Source organism: Triticum dicoccoides, chromosome 2B (assembly GCF_002162155.2).
Source record: "Triticum dicoccoides isolate Atlit2015 ecotype Zavitan chromosome 2B, WEW_v2.0, whole genome shotgun sequence".
Classification (NCBI taxonomy): domain Eukaryota; kingdom Viridiplantae; phylum Streptophyta; class Magnoliopsida; order Poales; family Poaceae; genus Triticum; species Triticum dicoccoides.
In genome coordinates this window covers 264,682,151-264,699,561 of record NC_041383.1, presented here as the reverse complement: position 1 = coordinate 264,699,561, position 17,411 = coordinate 264,682,151, and the positions used below count along the sequence as shown (strand labels likewise).

The following is a 17,411-nucleotide window of genomic DNA, read 5'->3' as shown; positions in this document are numbered from 1 at the left end:
TTCGGACACTGGAAGTGTTTCGAGGGATACCGGGTACTTATCGGGTCACCGGGAGGGGTTCCGGGCACCCCCGACAAAAGATATGGGCCTTATGGGCCAAGAGGGGAACACACCAGCCACAAGGGGCTTATGCGCCCCCCATATGGGCCGTCCTAAGGAGGGGAAGGAATGGGGAGAAGGGAAAGGAAAGTGTGGATTAGGATTCCCACTTCCTTCCCTCTCCCCCTCCCTCTTTCCTTCTCCCTCGGTTAAATATGGCAGGGGGCGCCACTTCGGGAGGACCTGATACGTCTCCAACGTATCTATAATTTTTTATTGTTCCATGCTATTATTTTATCTGTTTTGGATGTTTAATGGGCTTTAATATGCTCTTTTATATTATTTTTGGGACTAAACTATTAACCGAAGGCCCAGTGCCAGTTTCAGTTTTTTTTGCCTATTTTAGAGTTTTGCACAAAAGGAATATCAAACGGAGTCCAAATGGAATGAAACCTTCACGAGGACCTTTCTTGGACCAAAAGCAATCCAGAAGACTTGGAGTTGAAATCTGGGACTCTACGAGGAGGCCACGAGGCAGGAGGGCGCGCCCAGGGGGGGGTAGGCGCACCCCCACCCTCGTGGGCCCCTCGTAGCTCCATCGACGTACTTCTTTCGCCTAAATATACTCTTATAACCTATAAACATCAAGGGGAGCCACGAAACCACTTTTCCACCGCTGCAACCTTCTGTCCCCATGAGATCCCATCTTGGGGCCTTTTCCGGCGATCTTCCGGAGGGGGAATCAGTCACGGAGGGCTTCTACATCAACACCATTGCCTCTTCGATGAAGCGTGAGTAGTTAACCACAGACCTTTGGGTCCATAGTTATTAGCTAGATGGCTTCTTCTCTCTCTTTGATTCTCAATACAAAGTTCTCCTTGATGTTCTTGGAGATCTATTCGATGTAATATTCTTTTGCGGTGTGTTTGTCGATATCCGATGAAATGTGGATTTATGAACTTGATTATCTATTAATATTATTTGGTTCTTCTCTAAATTCTTATATGCATGATTTGATATCTTTGCAGGTCTCTTCGAATTATCGGTTTAGTTTGGCCTACTAGATTGATCTTTCTTGCAATGGGAGAAGTGCTTAGCTTTGCAATACTAGGGAAAAGGCTACTACCAGCGCGGGTAAAATGGCTACTAGTAGCGCGGGTACTCGCGCTACTAGTATCGCGCTACAGCTAAAAGTTAGTAGTAGCGTGGGTCGAACCCGTGCTACTACTAACTTTGTTAGTAGCAGCGAGGGTTCAATCCGCGCTACTGCTTTTATGAACCGCGCTACTACTAATGAAATAGTAGTAGCGTGTCTATAGTCCCAACGCTACTAGTATCCTAAATACTAGTAGCGTGCCATTTTATCCCCACGCCACTACTAACTTATTAGGAATTAAAAAAAAATAAAATCAACCAAATTCATTATATCACGTGTTGTATCTTCTCCAGTTGCTCATTGTAGCAGCAACTCATGTATAATTTCATTCTATCGCACATTTACATAAGCAACTACTCCCTGTGTTCCGAAATAATTATCGCTAGGAGAAATCTCCGACCAGGTGAGAACGAACGAAAGTACAGAACTACCCCTAACTTGAAATCAGATCATCGTCTTCCTCGTTGTCTTCCTCCAGGGCAACGCATCCAGGCCAGCAGCAGGCCCCTCCTCCTCCTCCAGCTGCTCGTCCAGACCAGCGGCAAGCCCATCCTCCTCCTCCTCCGCCGCCCTCCACCAGCCGGAGCCTCCGCCAGGCTCCTCCCTGTCGTCCAGCTGCTCATCCCTGTCATCAGTAGCAGGCCCCTCCTCCACCCTCCACCAACAGGACCTCCACCAGGCTCCTCCCTGTTGTCCAGTTGCTCATCCCCGTCGCCAGCAGCAGGCCCAACCTCCTCCGCCCCAGTCTTGTCGCCGTGGCCCTAGCGTCCTTCCCCGCTGCCCAGACAGATCGTCGTTGCCCCCGCGCCTGGTCATTGCAGCACACACCACTCCAGGCAGGTACTCCTCACCTCAAATTACAGAAATTAACAACACAAGATTGATTCAGTTAAACAGTATAGCAGAATTTGAGGAATCACTAGAATTTCAAATTTAGGACTCAACTGAAATAAAAGAGACAAATAAAGGAGGCAAGTGTAGCCTGCAGCCCACATTTTCCATCAGTCATCCAAATATGGCTAATTAAACATGGCTTGCTTTGGTTGTGTGTTAAGCTTACATTTATTCTTTAAACATGGCTGGCTTTGGTTAGTTGGCAATGACACTTTCAATTTATAGTCATAGCCAAGAAAAGAAAATGTAGGGTAAAGCAAAGGAAAGAGCAGCTGGCAAGGTGCATTATCTGCTTCTTACTGTAGACATGAATACAAGGAGTACATCACTCTCTGTCTATAGGAGTAATGTAAACATCATTCTACATGGGTCTCTGAACATCTTCTTACAAAGTTGGAGCACAATCACTTCATTTATCGATATGTATATCATGGAAGAGGAACCGAAGAATGTGCATGTACTTATAGTAGTCTTTTGTCTTTGTACTCCAAATCTGGAAGCAGGCAAAGATTTTATTTACTTACCAAAAACACACTTAAAATTGGAGTCTACAACAGTCTTTTGTCTATAGGAGTGAATATGCACTGGTGTACTCAAATTTTGGAAGCACTAGCACTAGTACTACATTTGTTTGCTTCAGTAGATGTATACACAAATCTGGAAGCAGGCAAAGGTTTTCTTTAGCTACCAAAATCTACTTCTGCTTTCTGGTAAATGGCTTGCATCGTCCTTGGATGAAGTGCATTGAAGTACTCCTATTAAAAGATGAATAGAAAAATCTTACTCCTACACTGTACTGAAAAAGTTGCACAAATCTCTACTGCCAAGCCTTGCATTCACAGAAATGAAGTACTCCATACTCCATACTGTACATCCTTCCATAAGCAAAGAAGATGCCAACAAAGAAGATGCACATAAATCTCTACTCCATGCTTTAGTGAATTTAGTGAATCAAGTCTGCAGAAGCTACAGAAGCTGTGGAGATCCCATAAATCTGTGAGACCAGCCAAATTTCATTGCTTGATGGCCATTTAGAAAATTTTGATAGTGATAAACCTTATTTTATTTTAGTCAAAGCATCACAGTGACAGTGCTTATTTTATTTTAGTTTTTATAGTGGATACAGTTTTGGTAGTAAAATCTGCAGTACTCCAATTTTACAAACTGAAAACTATGACAGTACAAGAAGATCTCAGTTTCCAAATAGAAAATACATTTCTCAGCTTTACAAACTGAAAATTACTGTATGATAGTGCAAGCAGATCTTTGTTTCAAAATGGAAAAAATACACTTCTTGGTTTTACAAACTGAAAATTATGACAGTACAAGCAGTTTCAAAATCTCCAAGAAGTCAGCTGGAAATGCAAAGTCTCCAGGGAAAGCACTCGAGTAAGCTCATCACCTTGAGAACTTCACAATAATAGCCTTGATCTTCAAGCTATGTTTACAAGGAGATCTCAGTTGTTCAGTTTCACAAGCAGATCTCAATTTTCAGTTTCGAAAGTCAAGCATCCTCACCTTTGCTCTGTCGTCGCGGGAGGCGATAGTGGTGGCTGCCCTATCCCCATGAGCTCTACGTGACGACATCTCCTCTCTTCTGGCTCCGGCGACCTGCACTAGAACACCAACGCTGACCGTGCCTCCCCAACCTTGTACAGGTATTATCTGATTATGTGGCAATTACTGCATTGACATCAAACTCCTGTGGGGTTGCGTACATGTTGTTGACCATGATATTTCATCAAGGAAATCCTAGTATGCAAAGACACAAGTGAAGAGTAATCATCTACACTCCATCTACTCACTACCCTTTACATATTTGCTTGATCCATGATTTCCATCTGAGAACTTCACAGTATACCAACTAACGTCCTCTACTCAAAGAGGAAAGTTACAGGTCTGCTCAATGCCAATTGCCAACTCGAATTGCTTTCTAAGTAACGCCTCACAGCCAGATAAGAGTGAGATGCTTACCACAATGGTGACAGAGTTGTCGTGGATGCACTCGTAGTTCTCGACGATCCCCATTCGCTGCAGTGCCATGAGCCTGCTATAGGTTTCGCTGTCCACAGCCTCCGCGCTCATGTCCTGCGCCACGCAACCCCAATCCGCAAGCCACAGTCAATTCCACAAACACACAAATCCAATTCTCCACCTAGAAGTACTGTCAAGCGCCATCGGATCGTACCTTGATCTTCGATCAGGTGGCAGCAGCGGCGCCGGACAGGCCATCATCTTCACCACGTGATCTCGCATCTGGCAACATGGGAGAGGAAGATGTGGGGGCTGTGATTGGAGGAAGGGATCAAGATCTGGGGAGGGAGGGAGCGGACGGCGGCTTACCCGGTCGATGGAGACCGGGTCGGGGAGCTTCTTGAGCGTGTCAAGGTCGCGGAGCAGCGCATGCAGCTCCTCCTCCATGGTCGCCGCTTCGCCTCCGCCGGCCAGCCGGGCGGATCTGTTGGAGTGCCAGCAGCGGCTGTCCGAATCGGAGTGTGTCGAGTGGAGCGCGGGGGTGACGAACCGACGGCAGAGGCGTGCAGCTGCGCGAGACGTGGAGCGGCGGGCGCGCGGCCGCCGACATGGCGCACGCGGAGGGGGGCATGGGGGTGGACGAACAGAGGAGAGGAGGTGGAAGGGAGGCCGGCGGCGAGTGGGTTGGGAGAGGCGAGGAGGTTGGGGATCTGGATCGGGCTGCGTGGTGTTTCTTTAGACAGACGAGGGGTAGTGGGTGGTGTGGGATGGTTGGTGGGAGGTGGTGGTGGGGTGGGAGTGTGGATCGGGCCGGCTGGACACGCATGGTAGTAGCGTGGGGTCTTACCTGCGCTACTACTACTTACTTAGTAGTAGCACCGGTTTTATACCCCTCGCTACTACTATGGCCTATCCCGGGGGCATTGTTGGAGACCATTTAGTAGCAGCGCAGGTTTATACCCCTCACTACTACTATCAACTTAGTAGTAGCGCGGTTTTTATACCCCTCGCTACTACTAATTAGTAGTAGCGCCCGTTTTTAAACCGTTCTACTGATAAACTTCTGTGTGTAAGGTTTTCCCTAGTAGTGTTGGGTTCAATCTTGCGGTGTCCTTTCCCAGTGAAAGTAGGGGCAGCAAAGCACGTATTGTATTGTTGCCATCGAGGATAAAAAGAGCGGTATATATCATATTGCTTGAGTTTATCCCTCTACATCATGTCATCTTGCATAATGCGTTACTCCGTTCTTATGAACTTAATACTCTAGATGCATGCTGGATAGCGGTCGATGTGTGGAGTAATTGTAGTAGATGCAGAATCATTTCGGTCTACTTGACACAGACGTGATGCCTATGTTCATGATCATTGCCTTAGATGTCTTCATAATTATGCGCTTTTCTATCAATTGCTCGGCAGTAATTTGTTCACCCACCATAATACATGCTATCTTGAGAGAAGCTACTAGTGAAACCTATGGCCCCCGGGTCTCTTTTCTATTATATTACATCTCTTTTATTTCCATCACACCTCGTTTACTATTTTGCAATCTTTACTTTCCAATCTATACAACAAAAATACCAAAAATATTTACTTTACTATCTTTATTAGATCTCACTTTTGCGAGTGACAATGAAGGGATTGACAACCCCTTTATCGCGTTGGTTGCATGGTTCTTGATTGTTTGCACAGGTACTAGGTGACTTGTGTGTCGTCTCCTACTGGATTGATACCTTGGTTCTCAAAACTGAGGTAAATACTTACGCTACTTTGTTGCATCACCCTTTCCTCTTCAAGGGAAAACCAACACATGCCCAAGAGGTAGCAAGAAGGATTTCTGGCGCTATTGCCGGGGAGATCTACGCCAAGTCAAGACATACCAAGTACCCATCATAAACTCTTCTCCCTCGCATTACATTATTTGCCATTCACCTCTCGTTTTCCTCTCCCCCACTTCTAAACGATTTTCAAAAACCTTTGCCTTTTCTTCGCCCTCTTTCCATTCGTCTCTTTTCGCTTGCTTCTTGTGTGCTTTTTGTGTTGGATTGATTGCTTGTCACAATGGCTCAAGATAATACTAAATTGTGTGACTTTTCCTATACCAACAACAATGATTTTATTAGCACTCCGATTTCTCCTACTACCGATGTTGAATCTTGTGAAATTAATACCGCTTTGTTGAATCTTGTTATGAAAGATCAATTTTGTGGCCTTCCTAGTGAAGATGCCGCAACCCATCTAAACAACTTCATTGATTTGTGTGATATGCAAAAGAAGAAAGATGTGGATAATGATATTGTTAAATTGAAGCTCTTTACATTTTCACTTAGAGATCGTGCTAAAACTTGGTTGTCTTCTTTGCCTAAAAATAGTATTGATTCATGGAGTAAGTGCAAAGATGCTTTTATCTCTAAGTATTTTCCTCCCGCTAAGATCATCTCTCTTAGGAATGATATTATGAATTTTAAGAAACTTGATCATGAGCATGTTGCACAAGCTTAGGAGAGGATGAAATTAATGATACGTAATTGCCCTACACATGGTTTGAACTTGTGGATGATTGTACAAATTTTTTATGCCAGATTGAATTTGTCTTCTAGAAATCATTTAGATTCGGCCGCGGGGGGCACTTTTATGGAAATCACTTTAGGAGAAGCTACTAAACTCCTAGATAATAATATGGTTAATTATTCTCAATGGCACACCGAAAGATCCACTTGTAAAAAGGTTCATGCGATTGAAGAGATTAATGTTTTGAGTGGAAAGATGGATGAACTTATGAATTTTTTTGCTAATAAAAGTGTTTCTTCTGATCCTAATGATATGCCTTTTTCCACTCTGATTGAGAATAATAATGAATCTATGGATGTGAATTTTGTTGGTAGGAACAATTTTGGTAAACAACGCGTATAGAGGCAATTTTAATTCTAGGTCATTTCGTAGTAATTCCTCTAATAATTATGGCAATTCGTACAACAGCTCTTATGGAAATTTTAATAAGATGCCCTCTAATTTTGAGAATAGTGTTAAAGAATTTATGAGTTCGCAAAAGAATTTCAATGCTTTGATTGAAGAAAAATTGCTTAAGATTGATGAGTTGGCTATAAATGTGGATAGAATTTCTCTTGATGTTGATCCTTTGAAACTTAGATCTATTCCACCTAAGCATGATATCAATGAGTCTCTCAAAGCCATGAGAATTTCCATTGATGAGTGCAAAGAAAGAACCGCTAGGATGCGTGCTAAAAAAGATTGCTTTATGAAAGCATGTTCGTCTGGTTTTCATGATAATAATGATGAAGATCTAAAAGTGATTGATGTGACTCCTACTAAATTTTAGTTTTCCAATATGAATCTTGATAAAGATGGGACTGGAGATGAGTCAACTTTAGTTAAAAGGTGTCCCAATGATTCAGAGTTTTTAGATCTAGATGCAAAAAATTATAAAAGTGGGATTGAAGAGGTCAAAACTTTACATAGCAATGAACCCACTATTTTGGATTTCAAGGGATTTAATTATGATAATTGCTCTTTGATAGATTGTATTTCCTTGTTGCAATTCGTGTTAAATTCCCCTCATGCTTATAATAAAAATAAAGCTTTTACTAAACATATCGTTGATGCTTTGATGCAATCTTATGAAGAAAAGCTTGAACTAGAAGTTTCTATCCCTAGAATACTTTATGATGAGTGGGAACCTACTATTAAAATTAATATTCAAGATTATGAATGCTATGCTTTGTGTGATTTGGGTGCTAGTGTTTCCACGATTCCAAAAACTTTGTGTGACGTGCTAGGTTTCCGTGAATTTGATGTTTGTTCTTTAAATTTGCATCTTGCGATTCCACTATTAAGAAAAAACTATGGGAAGGATTAATGATGTTCTTATTGTTGCAAATAGGAAATATTTGCTCGTAGATTTCTGTCATTGGGAAACGACACCTATGGGATCACGAGGATCACTTCTGCGGTTGCGGGGCGCGGGATTGTGAGAAGAGCAGGATTAGTAACCAGCACAAGGATCGTTTACCCAGGTTCGGGCCGCGAGGATGTGTAAAACCCTAGTCCTGCTTTGGTGGATGTATTGAGTGTTCTTGAGCCCCTGAACTAGCTGCAGTGGCTGCGTGGTTCAAAAGAGCCGAATCTCCCTCTAGTACGCCATGGGCCGCCTTTTATAGTCGAAAGGGGCTGCCACAGTGGCACACAGGAGGTGGAAAGGCCTACAGCGCTATGAGCTTATCGCTCGTATTACAGGACAAGACGCATTTAATGCGTAGCTTAGGTGTCCTCTTGCTTTATTGGGGACGGGAGTGAGGCCCATCCTGTCCGTCGCCGCTCCTCCTCATTTCGACACGCACCCTGGCCAGCGATGCATGCAGCACCATGTAGGCAGGCAAGCAGCTGAGGTGGCACGGTGGTGGAGCCTTCATGAAGATCTGCATGCCGCCACGCAGGCGTGTGCTGAGTTGGCCTGGAGGCTGCATGTTGCCATGTAGGTGCCTACCCATCTGGTTGGGCTGGCAACTGCATGCGAATGGCGGTGGAGACTTGGTTGGTGCGGGCCTGGCAGTGGCCCTGCTGACGCCCTTGGCAAGGGTCTTGCCGGGTGGCCCGACAAGGGTCTTGCCGTGGCGCGTTGTCGTCCCCGGCAAGGATCTTGCAGGGGGTCTTGTGGGTTTCCTCGGCAAGAATCTTGTTGAGGATCGTTGCCTTCCAATCCTCGTCTGATCTTGAATATTCTTTGTCTTCACAAAGATCTGCATGCCACCATGGAGGTGCCTCCCGAGCCCGGGCCCAACGTGGTTGACGGTGTTGGAGACCGTGGGTTCGAGGGTGGCTCACTCTGCTAGTGTGGGCGAGCCGCCCCGCCAAGGGGCTTGCCGGGGCTGCTGAGGCTGCCCCGGCAAGGGTCTTGCCGGGGAAACCTGCTTCGTCCATCTGCTCTCTTTCGTCTTAGTCTTTGATGTTACACTGATCATCTTGCGGCTTTGACTCCTTCCTTTTGCTCTGCTAAGTGTGGCTTCGGCCCGTGGCTCTGACTTCCCGCGCACAAGTAAGGGGTACAAAGGAGTGCCCCTACTTTAGTACACCAACAAGAGCCCCGGGGCCTGGGCCACACATAGGCGCAACACGTTGTTGGGCCAGGCCCAGAACGGTGCGCGGGCAGGCGGGCAGTTTTTACCGCAGTAAAAAATTTCGTCCACTGCGCTTCCCCACGACCCGCGTTGAATGCGCGACATGGGGGTCTTGTGCGTGCGTGACCGAAGCACGCTGGCGTCATCTTGTGGTGGATAGTAAAGAGGCGGCTTGCGTGTCCCCTTGAGACCGCAGGGCCACCGCCCATTTACTGCCCTTACTTGGGAACCGTCACTCCACGCGTCCCATTGCGCCCGTCTCTCGCGCCATGTTTTCTGCATGCATGACGCAGAGCGAATGACAGGTGCGTGGGATACGGGGAGTCACACGCGCGTGGGTCGATTCCCACGTGCCTTCAATTGGGCAGGGAGGGAGATCGACGGCCTCGCCCGCTGTCACCTTTAATGAGCCGGATTGGTCGAGAGGGGCGGCCGAGCCCCGCCCCCATCTCTTTATAAAGAGGGGAGCGGGAGGAACGGCGCCTCTCAGTCCCTCATCATCCACCTCTCCCCATCCCTGCTCCTTCCTTCCTTCTGCCATGGCGAGGGGGTGTGGCGACGCTTCATCGATGGTGGCGACGGTCTTGGCTAGACAACGCATCACTCCTCCCCAAGAGCTCGTGGCGGCAGAGCCAGCCGTTAGAGGAAGGGGGAGGGGGCGAGGCCGAGGCCGTCGTGGCGCTCGAGGAAGAGGAGGACGGGCGGCAGATCGGCCTCGCCTCCGCCAGTGGCTCCTCCCCCGGTGGAGGGCCACGTCGGGGATAACCCTTACGAGTTCTTCATCAGGTTGTGCCAGCCGCCGTGTCATCGTCTTCACCTCTCGACTCCATTTGTGCGGGAGATGGAGCTGGACCCGCCGCAGGCGCTGCGGCTGCATATGAGGGGCTGTGGGAACAGCGGCACATGGGTCGACGTCGAGTTCCCCGCCCCTCACGTCATGTATCTTTGCCAAGGGTGGAATACTTTTTCCCACATCCACAGCCTGGCAGAGGGGCTCACTCTCTATTTCAAATTAATGGAGAGCGGCCTCCTCTCCGTCAAGGTCTTTGGGCACTTCGGGACTTGCGTAAGGTGCTGCATGGAGAGCTCCTCTGACGATGAAGATTCCTCCTCGAGCGAGAGTGGCGAGGAGGACAGCGGCAGCGACGAGCAGGGTAGCGGGCGGCAGGATGACGGGTCCGACTAAGCGTCGGGCGCCGTTCCGGGCGGCACCGGCGACCCCATCATTTGTGTCGCCGGCTCCTTGAACTTCTTGGGGTCGCCTCCTTGGGCAGCTGGCATAGGGAGGCCAGAGAAGGCGAAGAAGGCGGGTGGCAGGCCGTCAAGTCATAGTATGCGGGCACCGACGCCTTCATAGCGTATTGAAGGACCGCTGCCTCATCTTCCAGCTCTTCCTCCGGTGCCACCACCGCCAACCCTCTCCTGGGCGACCGCCAACATGTTCTCTTGGCGCCTTCTGCTGCTCGTACCTTGCCTAGGCGCCCCTTTTGCCCTTCTGCTTTCTTGTTTTATTTCCTGAGGAGAGGGACAAGAAAGGGATTAAGGGCACCTTATCTTTTTTCAACTTGTAACCCTTCGGGCCTACATTAAATTTAGAACTTGTAATCCTCTTGCTCATGTTTTTCACTCCGTATGAACTGTACCTGTACGGGATGTTTTTAGTGAAAAAGGGATGTTTGCCGGGTTTTTCGTTCGTGGGTGAAACCCGCGACAAGGAGGGAATCCTCGTTATTATTTAAGATAAACGTTTTTCGCCCGATAACAGGCCTTGCCGCCCCCCCACTTTGCTCGACCTTTCTCGCGCCCTTGGCAGAGGCAGGGATGAAGCAGGCTTAGGCTCCCCGTTCCATTTCCTTGCTGCCGCGACTACAACCAAATCCGGACCCAGGAGATAATCCTTGGGTACAGGAAAAGGGGAGCACAGTATCCTAGAAATAATACAAGGTTTCACATATCCCAGTTCCATATCGAAATGCATGATAGAGGATAAAAGACTTATCTGGATCTGCAGCCCCCGGCAACCTTGGCTTGCCGCGGTTGGATCCTTGTACTTGCAAGCCCCGACAACTTTGGTCTATCGGGGTCGAGACGCCGGTCTGTTCCTTTTCTTCCAAATAGCTCGGCAGAAGTGCTCATGTGCCCTGCGAACCAAAGAGGACAGAAAAGAACAGAGAGACGTGCACTCGACCTCTAAGCTAGGGGTTAGCCGCCGCTAAGCACTATCAACACTAACCAAGGAAGAGACTCGACCTAGCATGCATGCTATAACTTAGGGCGCCAACGCTTCGTTTATTTATGCTCAGGGTCTGCGCCTGGCTTTGTACAAAGGGTTACATGCCTTGTCGGCAAGGCTTGTACAAAAGGTGGCTTGCCGGGAGGCCCGGCAGCCGCGCCTTATGGGTAAAACTTGCGAAGATGCTCGATGTTCCAGGAGTTGCTCACTGGAATGGCATCTTTGGTCTCCAGGCGGACTGCGCCGGGCCTGGTGACTCATGTTGTCCGATAAGGGCCTTCCCTCTTCGGCGTCAACTTGTTGGAATTCTTGGCCGACTGAACATGCCGAAGAACGAGGTCACCTTCCTCAAAGCTTCAGGCATGAACCTGGCGGCTATGGTAGCGGCACAAGGCTTGCTGGTAGCATGCTGCTCTCACAGCCGCCCAGAGACGATCTTACTGAAGGAGCGTTGCATCATCTTGCCGCAATCGCTCTTGCTCAAGCTCATCATAAGCGAGCACTCGAGGTGACCCATATATGAGTTCCATTGGGAGAACTGCTTCTGCCTCATAGACTAGGGCAAAGGGTGTCTGGCCAGTGGCTCGATTTGGCGTCATTCTGATCGACCAAAGAACCACCGACAACTCGTCAATCCAGTGCCTTCCACTCTTGCCCAGCCTGTCAAAAGTCTTCGTTCTTAAGCCTCACAGAACTTCAGCGTTTGCTCTCTCTGCTTGGCCGTTGCTCCGTGGGTGTGCCATGGAAGCAAAACAAACCTTGCTACCGAGATCCTCAATGTATTGCATGAAGGCATGGCTTGTGAACTGTGTGCCGTTGTCGGTGATGATCCTGTTGGGTACACCAAAACGGCAAACTAGTCCCTTGAAGAACTTGATGGCTGACTGCGCTGTCACCTTCCTCATTGCTTCCACCTCTGGCCACTTTGTGAACATGTCGATTGCAACGTACAAGTACTCAAAGCCCCCGACGACACGAGGGAAAGGGCCCAATATGTCAAGCCCCCAGATCGTGAAGGGCCAGGAGAGAGGGATGGTTTGAAGGGCTTGAGCTGGTTGATGAAGATTCTTTGAATGGAACTAGCATGCTTCACACTTGGTTACTAGTGTCGTCGCATCCTGGAGGGCAGTGGGCCAGAAGAAACCTTGCCGGAAAGCCTTGCCGGCAAGGGCCCTTGACCCTATGTGGGACCCACATAGGCCTCCATGTATCTCTGCCAACAGCTCTAGTCCTTCCTCCCAGGAGATGCACTTCAATTTCACCCCATTCGGTCTTTTTCTGTACAAGACGTTGTCAACGAATTGGTACAGAGCGGACCGGCGGGCTACTCTCTCTGCCTCTTCCTGCTCCTCAGGAAGCTCTCCTTTTTGGAGGAATCAGACGGTGTGTTGTGCCCATGCCGGAGCCCGTGGCTTGATGACAAGGACCAAAGGCATCTCTTCCGCCACGGGAGCGGCCGTCTCTACGGCCATGGACTGAGGCCCTGCCGGAGTTGGTTGCCCCGCGGCAGGATCGACATCCACGGCAACATCTTTGCCAGCGGCTCCGGGGAGATCGGTGGGGAAGTACTTGCCGGGCCTAGCTTCCTCTGCTTGTTCTGCCCGGTTGATGGTTCGACGGATGATTGAGTTAACTGAAGCACAAAAGTACCTGGTTCCACAGGTAGCTTGAGGGCAGCAAGCTTTGACAGGTAGTCGGCAATGTCGTTTTCCGTCCGGGGGACATGCTCTTCTTGTATACCGTCAAAGCGCTCCTCCAGTTTCCTCACTTCATCCATGTAAGCTTCCATCAACGAGCTTTGATAATCTTTGTTGATCTGCTTGACGACGAGCTGTGAATCACCCCTGACGATGAGCTTTTTGACTCCGAGGTCCACCGCGATCCTTGGACCGAAAAGCAAACCCTCATACTCGGCGGTGTTGTTAATTGACATCTCCCGGGGAAAGTGCATTTGGATGACATACTCGAGGTGCTCTCCGGTGGGTGCGACAAGCAGCACACCAGCACCGGTGCCTTGCAGCGAAAAAGCGCCATCAAAGTACATGATCCAGTTGCGGCTTGTTTCCTTGCCGGGGAGAGTGGTCTCATGTACCTCTTCGTCAGGCGTCGAGGTCCATTCTGCAACGAACTCCGCCAAGACTCTGCTCTGAATCGTCGAGGTGCTTTCGAACTTTAAACCGAAACTTGACAGCTCCAGGGCCCATTCCACGATCCTCCTCGTTGAACCTAGGTTATGCAATATCCGTTGCAACAGGAGGCGGGTAACCATGGTGATCTCGTGCACTTGGAAGTAATGATGCAGCTTCCTCAAGGCCATACGGAGGCCGAAGAGCAATTTTTGCACACCTGAGTACCTCGAACTAGCCCCCTGCAAGAGGGAGCTAACGAAGTAAACTGGGAGCTGCATCATTTTCTTCTTCTGTGCCACTTCACCCAGTCGCGCGGGCCCTATGACACTGGCGTTAGTGTCCGCCGAGGACTCAGTCTTGCCGGGAACGAGCCCTGCAGGGGAGGGTTCCGGTTCACCATCTGTTGACTCCGCCGCTGCCGCTGCCTCTTCATCGGCCTCTCTCCGCGCCACCAGTGCGACTGTCGGTGTCAAAACCGGCGGATCTCGGGTAGGGGGTCCCGAACTGTGCATCTAGGCGGATGGTAACAGAAGACAAGGGACACGATGTTTTTACCCAGGTTCGGGCCCTCTCGATGGAGGTAAAACCCTACTCCTGCTTGATTAATATTGATGATATGGGTAGTGCAAGAGTAGATCTACCACGAGATCAGAGAGGCTAAACCCTAGAAGCTAGCCTATGGTATGATTGTTGTTCGTCCTACGGACTAAAACCCTCCAGTTTATATAGGCACCGAAGAGGGTTAGGGTTACACAGAGTCGGTTACAATGGTAGGGGATCTACATATCCGTATCGCCAAGCTTGCCTTCCACGCCAAGGAAAGTCCCATCCGAACACGGGACGAAGTCTTCAATCTTGTATCTTCATAGTCTAGGAGTCCGGCCAAAGGTGATAGTTCGGCTATCCGGACACCTCCTAATCCAGGACTCCCTCAGTAGCCCCTGAACCAGGCTTCAATGACGACGAGTCCGGTGTGCATATTTTCTTCGGCATTGCAAGGCGGGTTCCTCCTCCGAATACTTCATAGAAGATTTTGAACACAAGGATAGTGTCCGGCTCTGCAAAATAAGTTCCACATACCACCATAGAGAGAATATTATTTACACAAATTCAATCTGCTGACGTATTCCGTGGCGTGACATCACACCACGGCCAAGCCTTTATTCGAATCGTTTTACTATCCCACCTCAGCGCGTTTAGCGAGGCGGTTTCCTTGGCATGTCTTGTCAAAGCAGAGATCGTGTCCCCTTATTCCGGGATTCTCATTAATACGGGCATGGGTAACCCAGTCGTGCCCGTTGGCACGTCTTCTCTATCGAAGGCGACTCCTGAACGGTCACGGGTAAGGCTCTTGGTATTCAACCTCTTTATAAAGAGACCAAGGCTCCACTCCTTTCTTTCAATCTCAATCGAATCCGCCCCTCGCCTTGAGTTCCAACACCCAAAGCTCTAGATTCAGGCGCTTTGGACCTTCGATGATGTCCGGCTCAGACTTGCAAGGCCGGTGGATGCCTTCCTCCGTTACGGAAGAAGACGTGCTAAAGCTAAGAGATGCCAGGTATCTAACCGGCGAAATTTCGCATAGGCTGCCTGCCCAAGGGCAGGTTATTCCCACTCCCAAGCCTGGTGAAAGTGTGGTGTTCGCGTCTCACTTTCTTCGGGGGCTAGGATTCCCGACGGACCCCTTCGTGAGGGGGCTCATGTTTTACTATGGGTTGGAATTTCATGACTTGGATCCGGAGTCCATCCTCCACATCTCATCGTTCATTGTCGTATGCGAAGCCTTCCTCCGCATTACCCCTCACTTCGGATTGTGGCTCAAGACCTTCAAAGTGGAGCCGAAGATGATCAAGGGGCAGCAGGCAGAGTGCGGAGGGGCTGTTATAAGCAAGAATGCTGATGCTCCATGGCCCGAGGGCTCTTCTCAAGAGGAGCTCAGCCTATGGAAACAAGAGTGGTTTTATATCACAGCTCCCAGGGGCACCAAATGGGTGGCGCCACAGGCCTTTCGCTTGGGTCCTCCATCACGGCTGGCATCATGTGTTAATAAAGGACTTGACTAGGGGCCGTCCAAGGACGTGTGTCGGTGTCAAAACCGGCGGATCTCGGGTAGGGGGTCCCGAACTATGAGCCTAGGCGGATGGTAACAGGAGACAAGGGACACGATGTTTTTACCTAGGTTCGGGCCCTCTCGATGGAGGTAATACCCTACTCCTGCTTGATTGATATTGATGATATGGGTAGTACAAGAGTAGATCTACCATGAGATCAGAGAGGCTAAACCCTAGAAGCTAGCCTATGGTATGATTGTTGTTCGTCCTACGGACTAAAACCCTCCGGTTTATATAGGCACCAAAGTGGGTTAGGGTTACATAGAGTCGGTTACAATGGTAGGAGATCTACATATCCGTATCACCAAGCTTGCCTTCCACGCCAAGGAAAGTCCCATCCGGACACGGGACGAAGTCTTCAATCTTGTATCTTCATAGTCCAGGAGTCCGGCCGAAGATGATAGTTCGGCTATACGGACACCCCCTAATCCAGGACTCCCTCGGTAGCCCCTGAACCAGGCTTCAATAACAACGAGTCCGGCGCGCATATTGTCTTCGGCATTGCAAGGCGGGTTCCTCCTCTGAATACTTCATAGAAGATTTTGAACACAAGGTTAGTGTCCCGCTCTACAAAATAAGTTCCACATACCACCGTAGAGAGAATAATATTTACACAAGTTCAATCTGCTGACGTATTTCATGGCGTGACATCACACTACGGCCAAGCCTTTATTCGAATCGTTTTTACTGTTCCACCTCAGCTTGTTTAGCGAGGCGGTTTCCTTGGCACGTCTTGTCAAAGCAGAGATCGTGTCCCCTTATTCCGAGATTCTCATCAATACGGGTGTGGGTAACCCAACCGCGCCATTAATTACGGCGCTTGGGAGATAAGCGAGTTTTACCAGGCTGGTGGGGATGCATAGTTTCGTCCGCCCATATAAGGGGATAAGGATCCACCTTTTTACCTATACCTTCTTCCTCCTTTGCTTATCCATTTCCGCGCACTCGAGCTCTAGCGCCCAAGTCCGCACATCTCGCCTCAACCTTCCCCAGCCATGTCCGGAGCGGGAGGCAAGTGGATGGCCTCCTTCGTCATGGAGGGGCACATCAAAAGGCTGCGGAAGGCCGGATACTTGTCCAGCGACACCGCGCATCGGCTTCCCGACAAGGGGTAGCTCATCCCCACCCCCGGGCCCCATGAGAGGGTGGTGTTCCTCACCCACTTCCTCCGTGGACTAGGTTTTCCACTTCACCCGTTTGTCCGGAGGCTCATGTTCTACTACGGCCTGGATTTCCACGATCTGGCCCCGAATTTCGTCCTCAACATCTTGGCGTTCATCGTCGTGTGCGAGGCCTTCCTCTGCATCAAGCCCCACTTCGGCTTATGGCTGAAGACCTTCAATGTCAAGCCGAAGGTAGTGGGGGCCCAGCAAGCGGAGTGTGGAGGCGCCATGGTGGGCAAGATGCCCAACGTTACATGGCTCGAGGGCTCCTTCGTGGAAACCATCAAAGGGTGGCAATCGGGGTGGTTTTACATCACCAAGCCGCGTGACCCTGAATGGGCAGCAGCCCCCGAGTTCCGATCTGGCATCCCCACACGGCTCACCTCCTAGAAAGAGAAGGGCCTGACGTGGGGCAATTCAGAAGAGCTGACCGGACTCCACACCTGCGTCCAAAACCTTGTGAACAAGAAGATCAGGCTCGTCAACGTAGTCCAGGTCATGCTCATCCGCCAGATCCTCCCATGCCAACAACGGGCCTCCAGCTTGTCGGAGTTTGATCCGGTACAGCACCAAACCTTGA

The 17,411-nt window shown here is 49.5% G+C and overlaps 1 long non-coding RNA gene across 3 annotated transcripts; it reads right to left on the bottom strand.

The window, feature by feature from the left end:
* Nucleotides 1-1,443: 1,443 nt before the first annotated feature.
* On the bottom strand, nucleotides 1,444-4,846 carry LOC119363446. 3 transcript variants are annotated; one of them, XR_005173961.1, is made up of 4 exons: nucleotides 4,433-4,846; nucleotides 4,278-4,345; nucleotides 3,608-4,177; nucleotides 1,444-3,527 (listed from the first exon to the last, which is right to left on the bottom strand). It is a non-coding gene; the product is annotated as an uncharacterized LOC119363446 (long non-coding RNA). The 3 variants fall into 3 exon arrangements; XR_005173962.1 differs by having other exon boundaries at nucleotides 1,444-3,841; nucleotides 4,064-4,177; nucleotides 4,433-4,843; XR_005173960.1 differs by having other exon boundaries at nucleotides 1,444-4,177; nucleotides 4,433-4,839.
* Nucleotides 4,847-17,411: the final 12,565 nt, after the last annotated feature.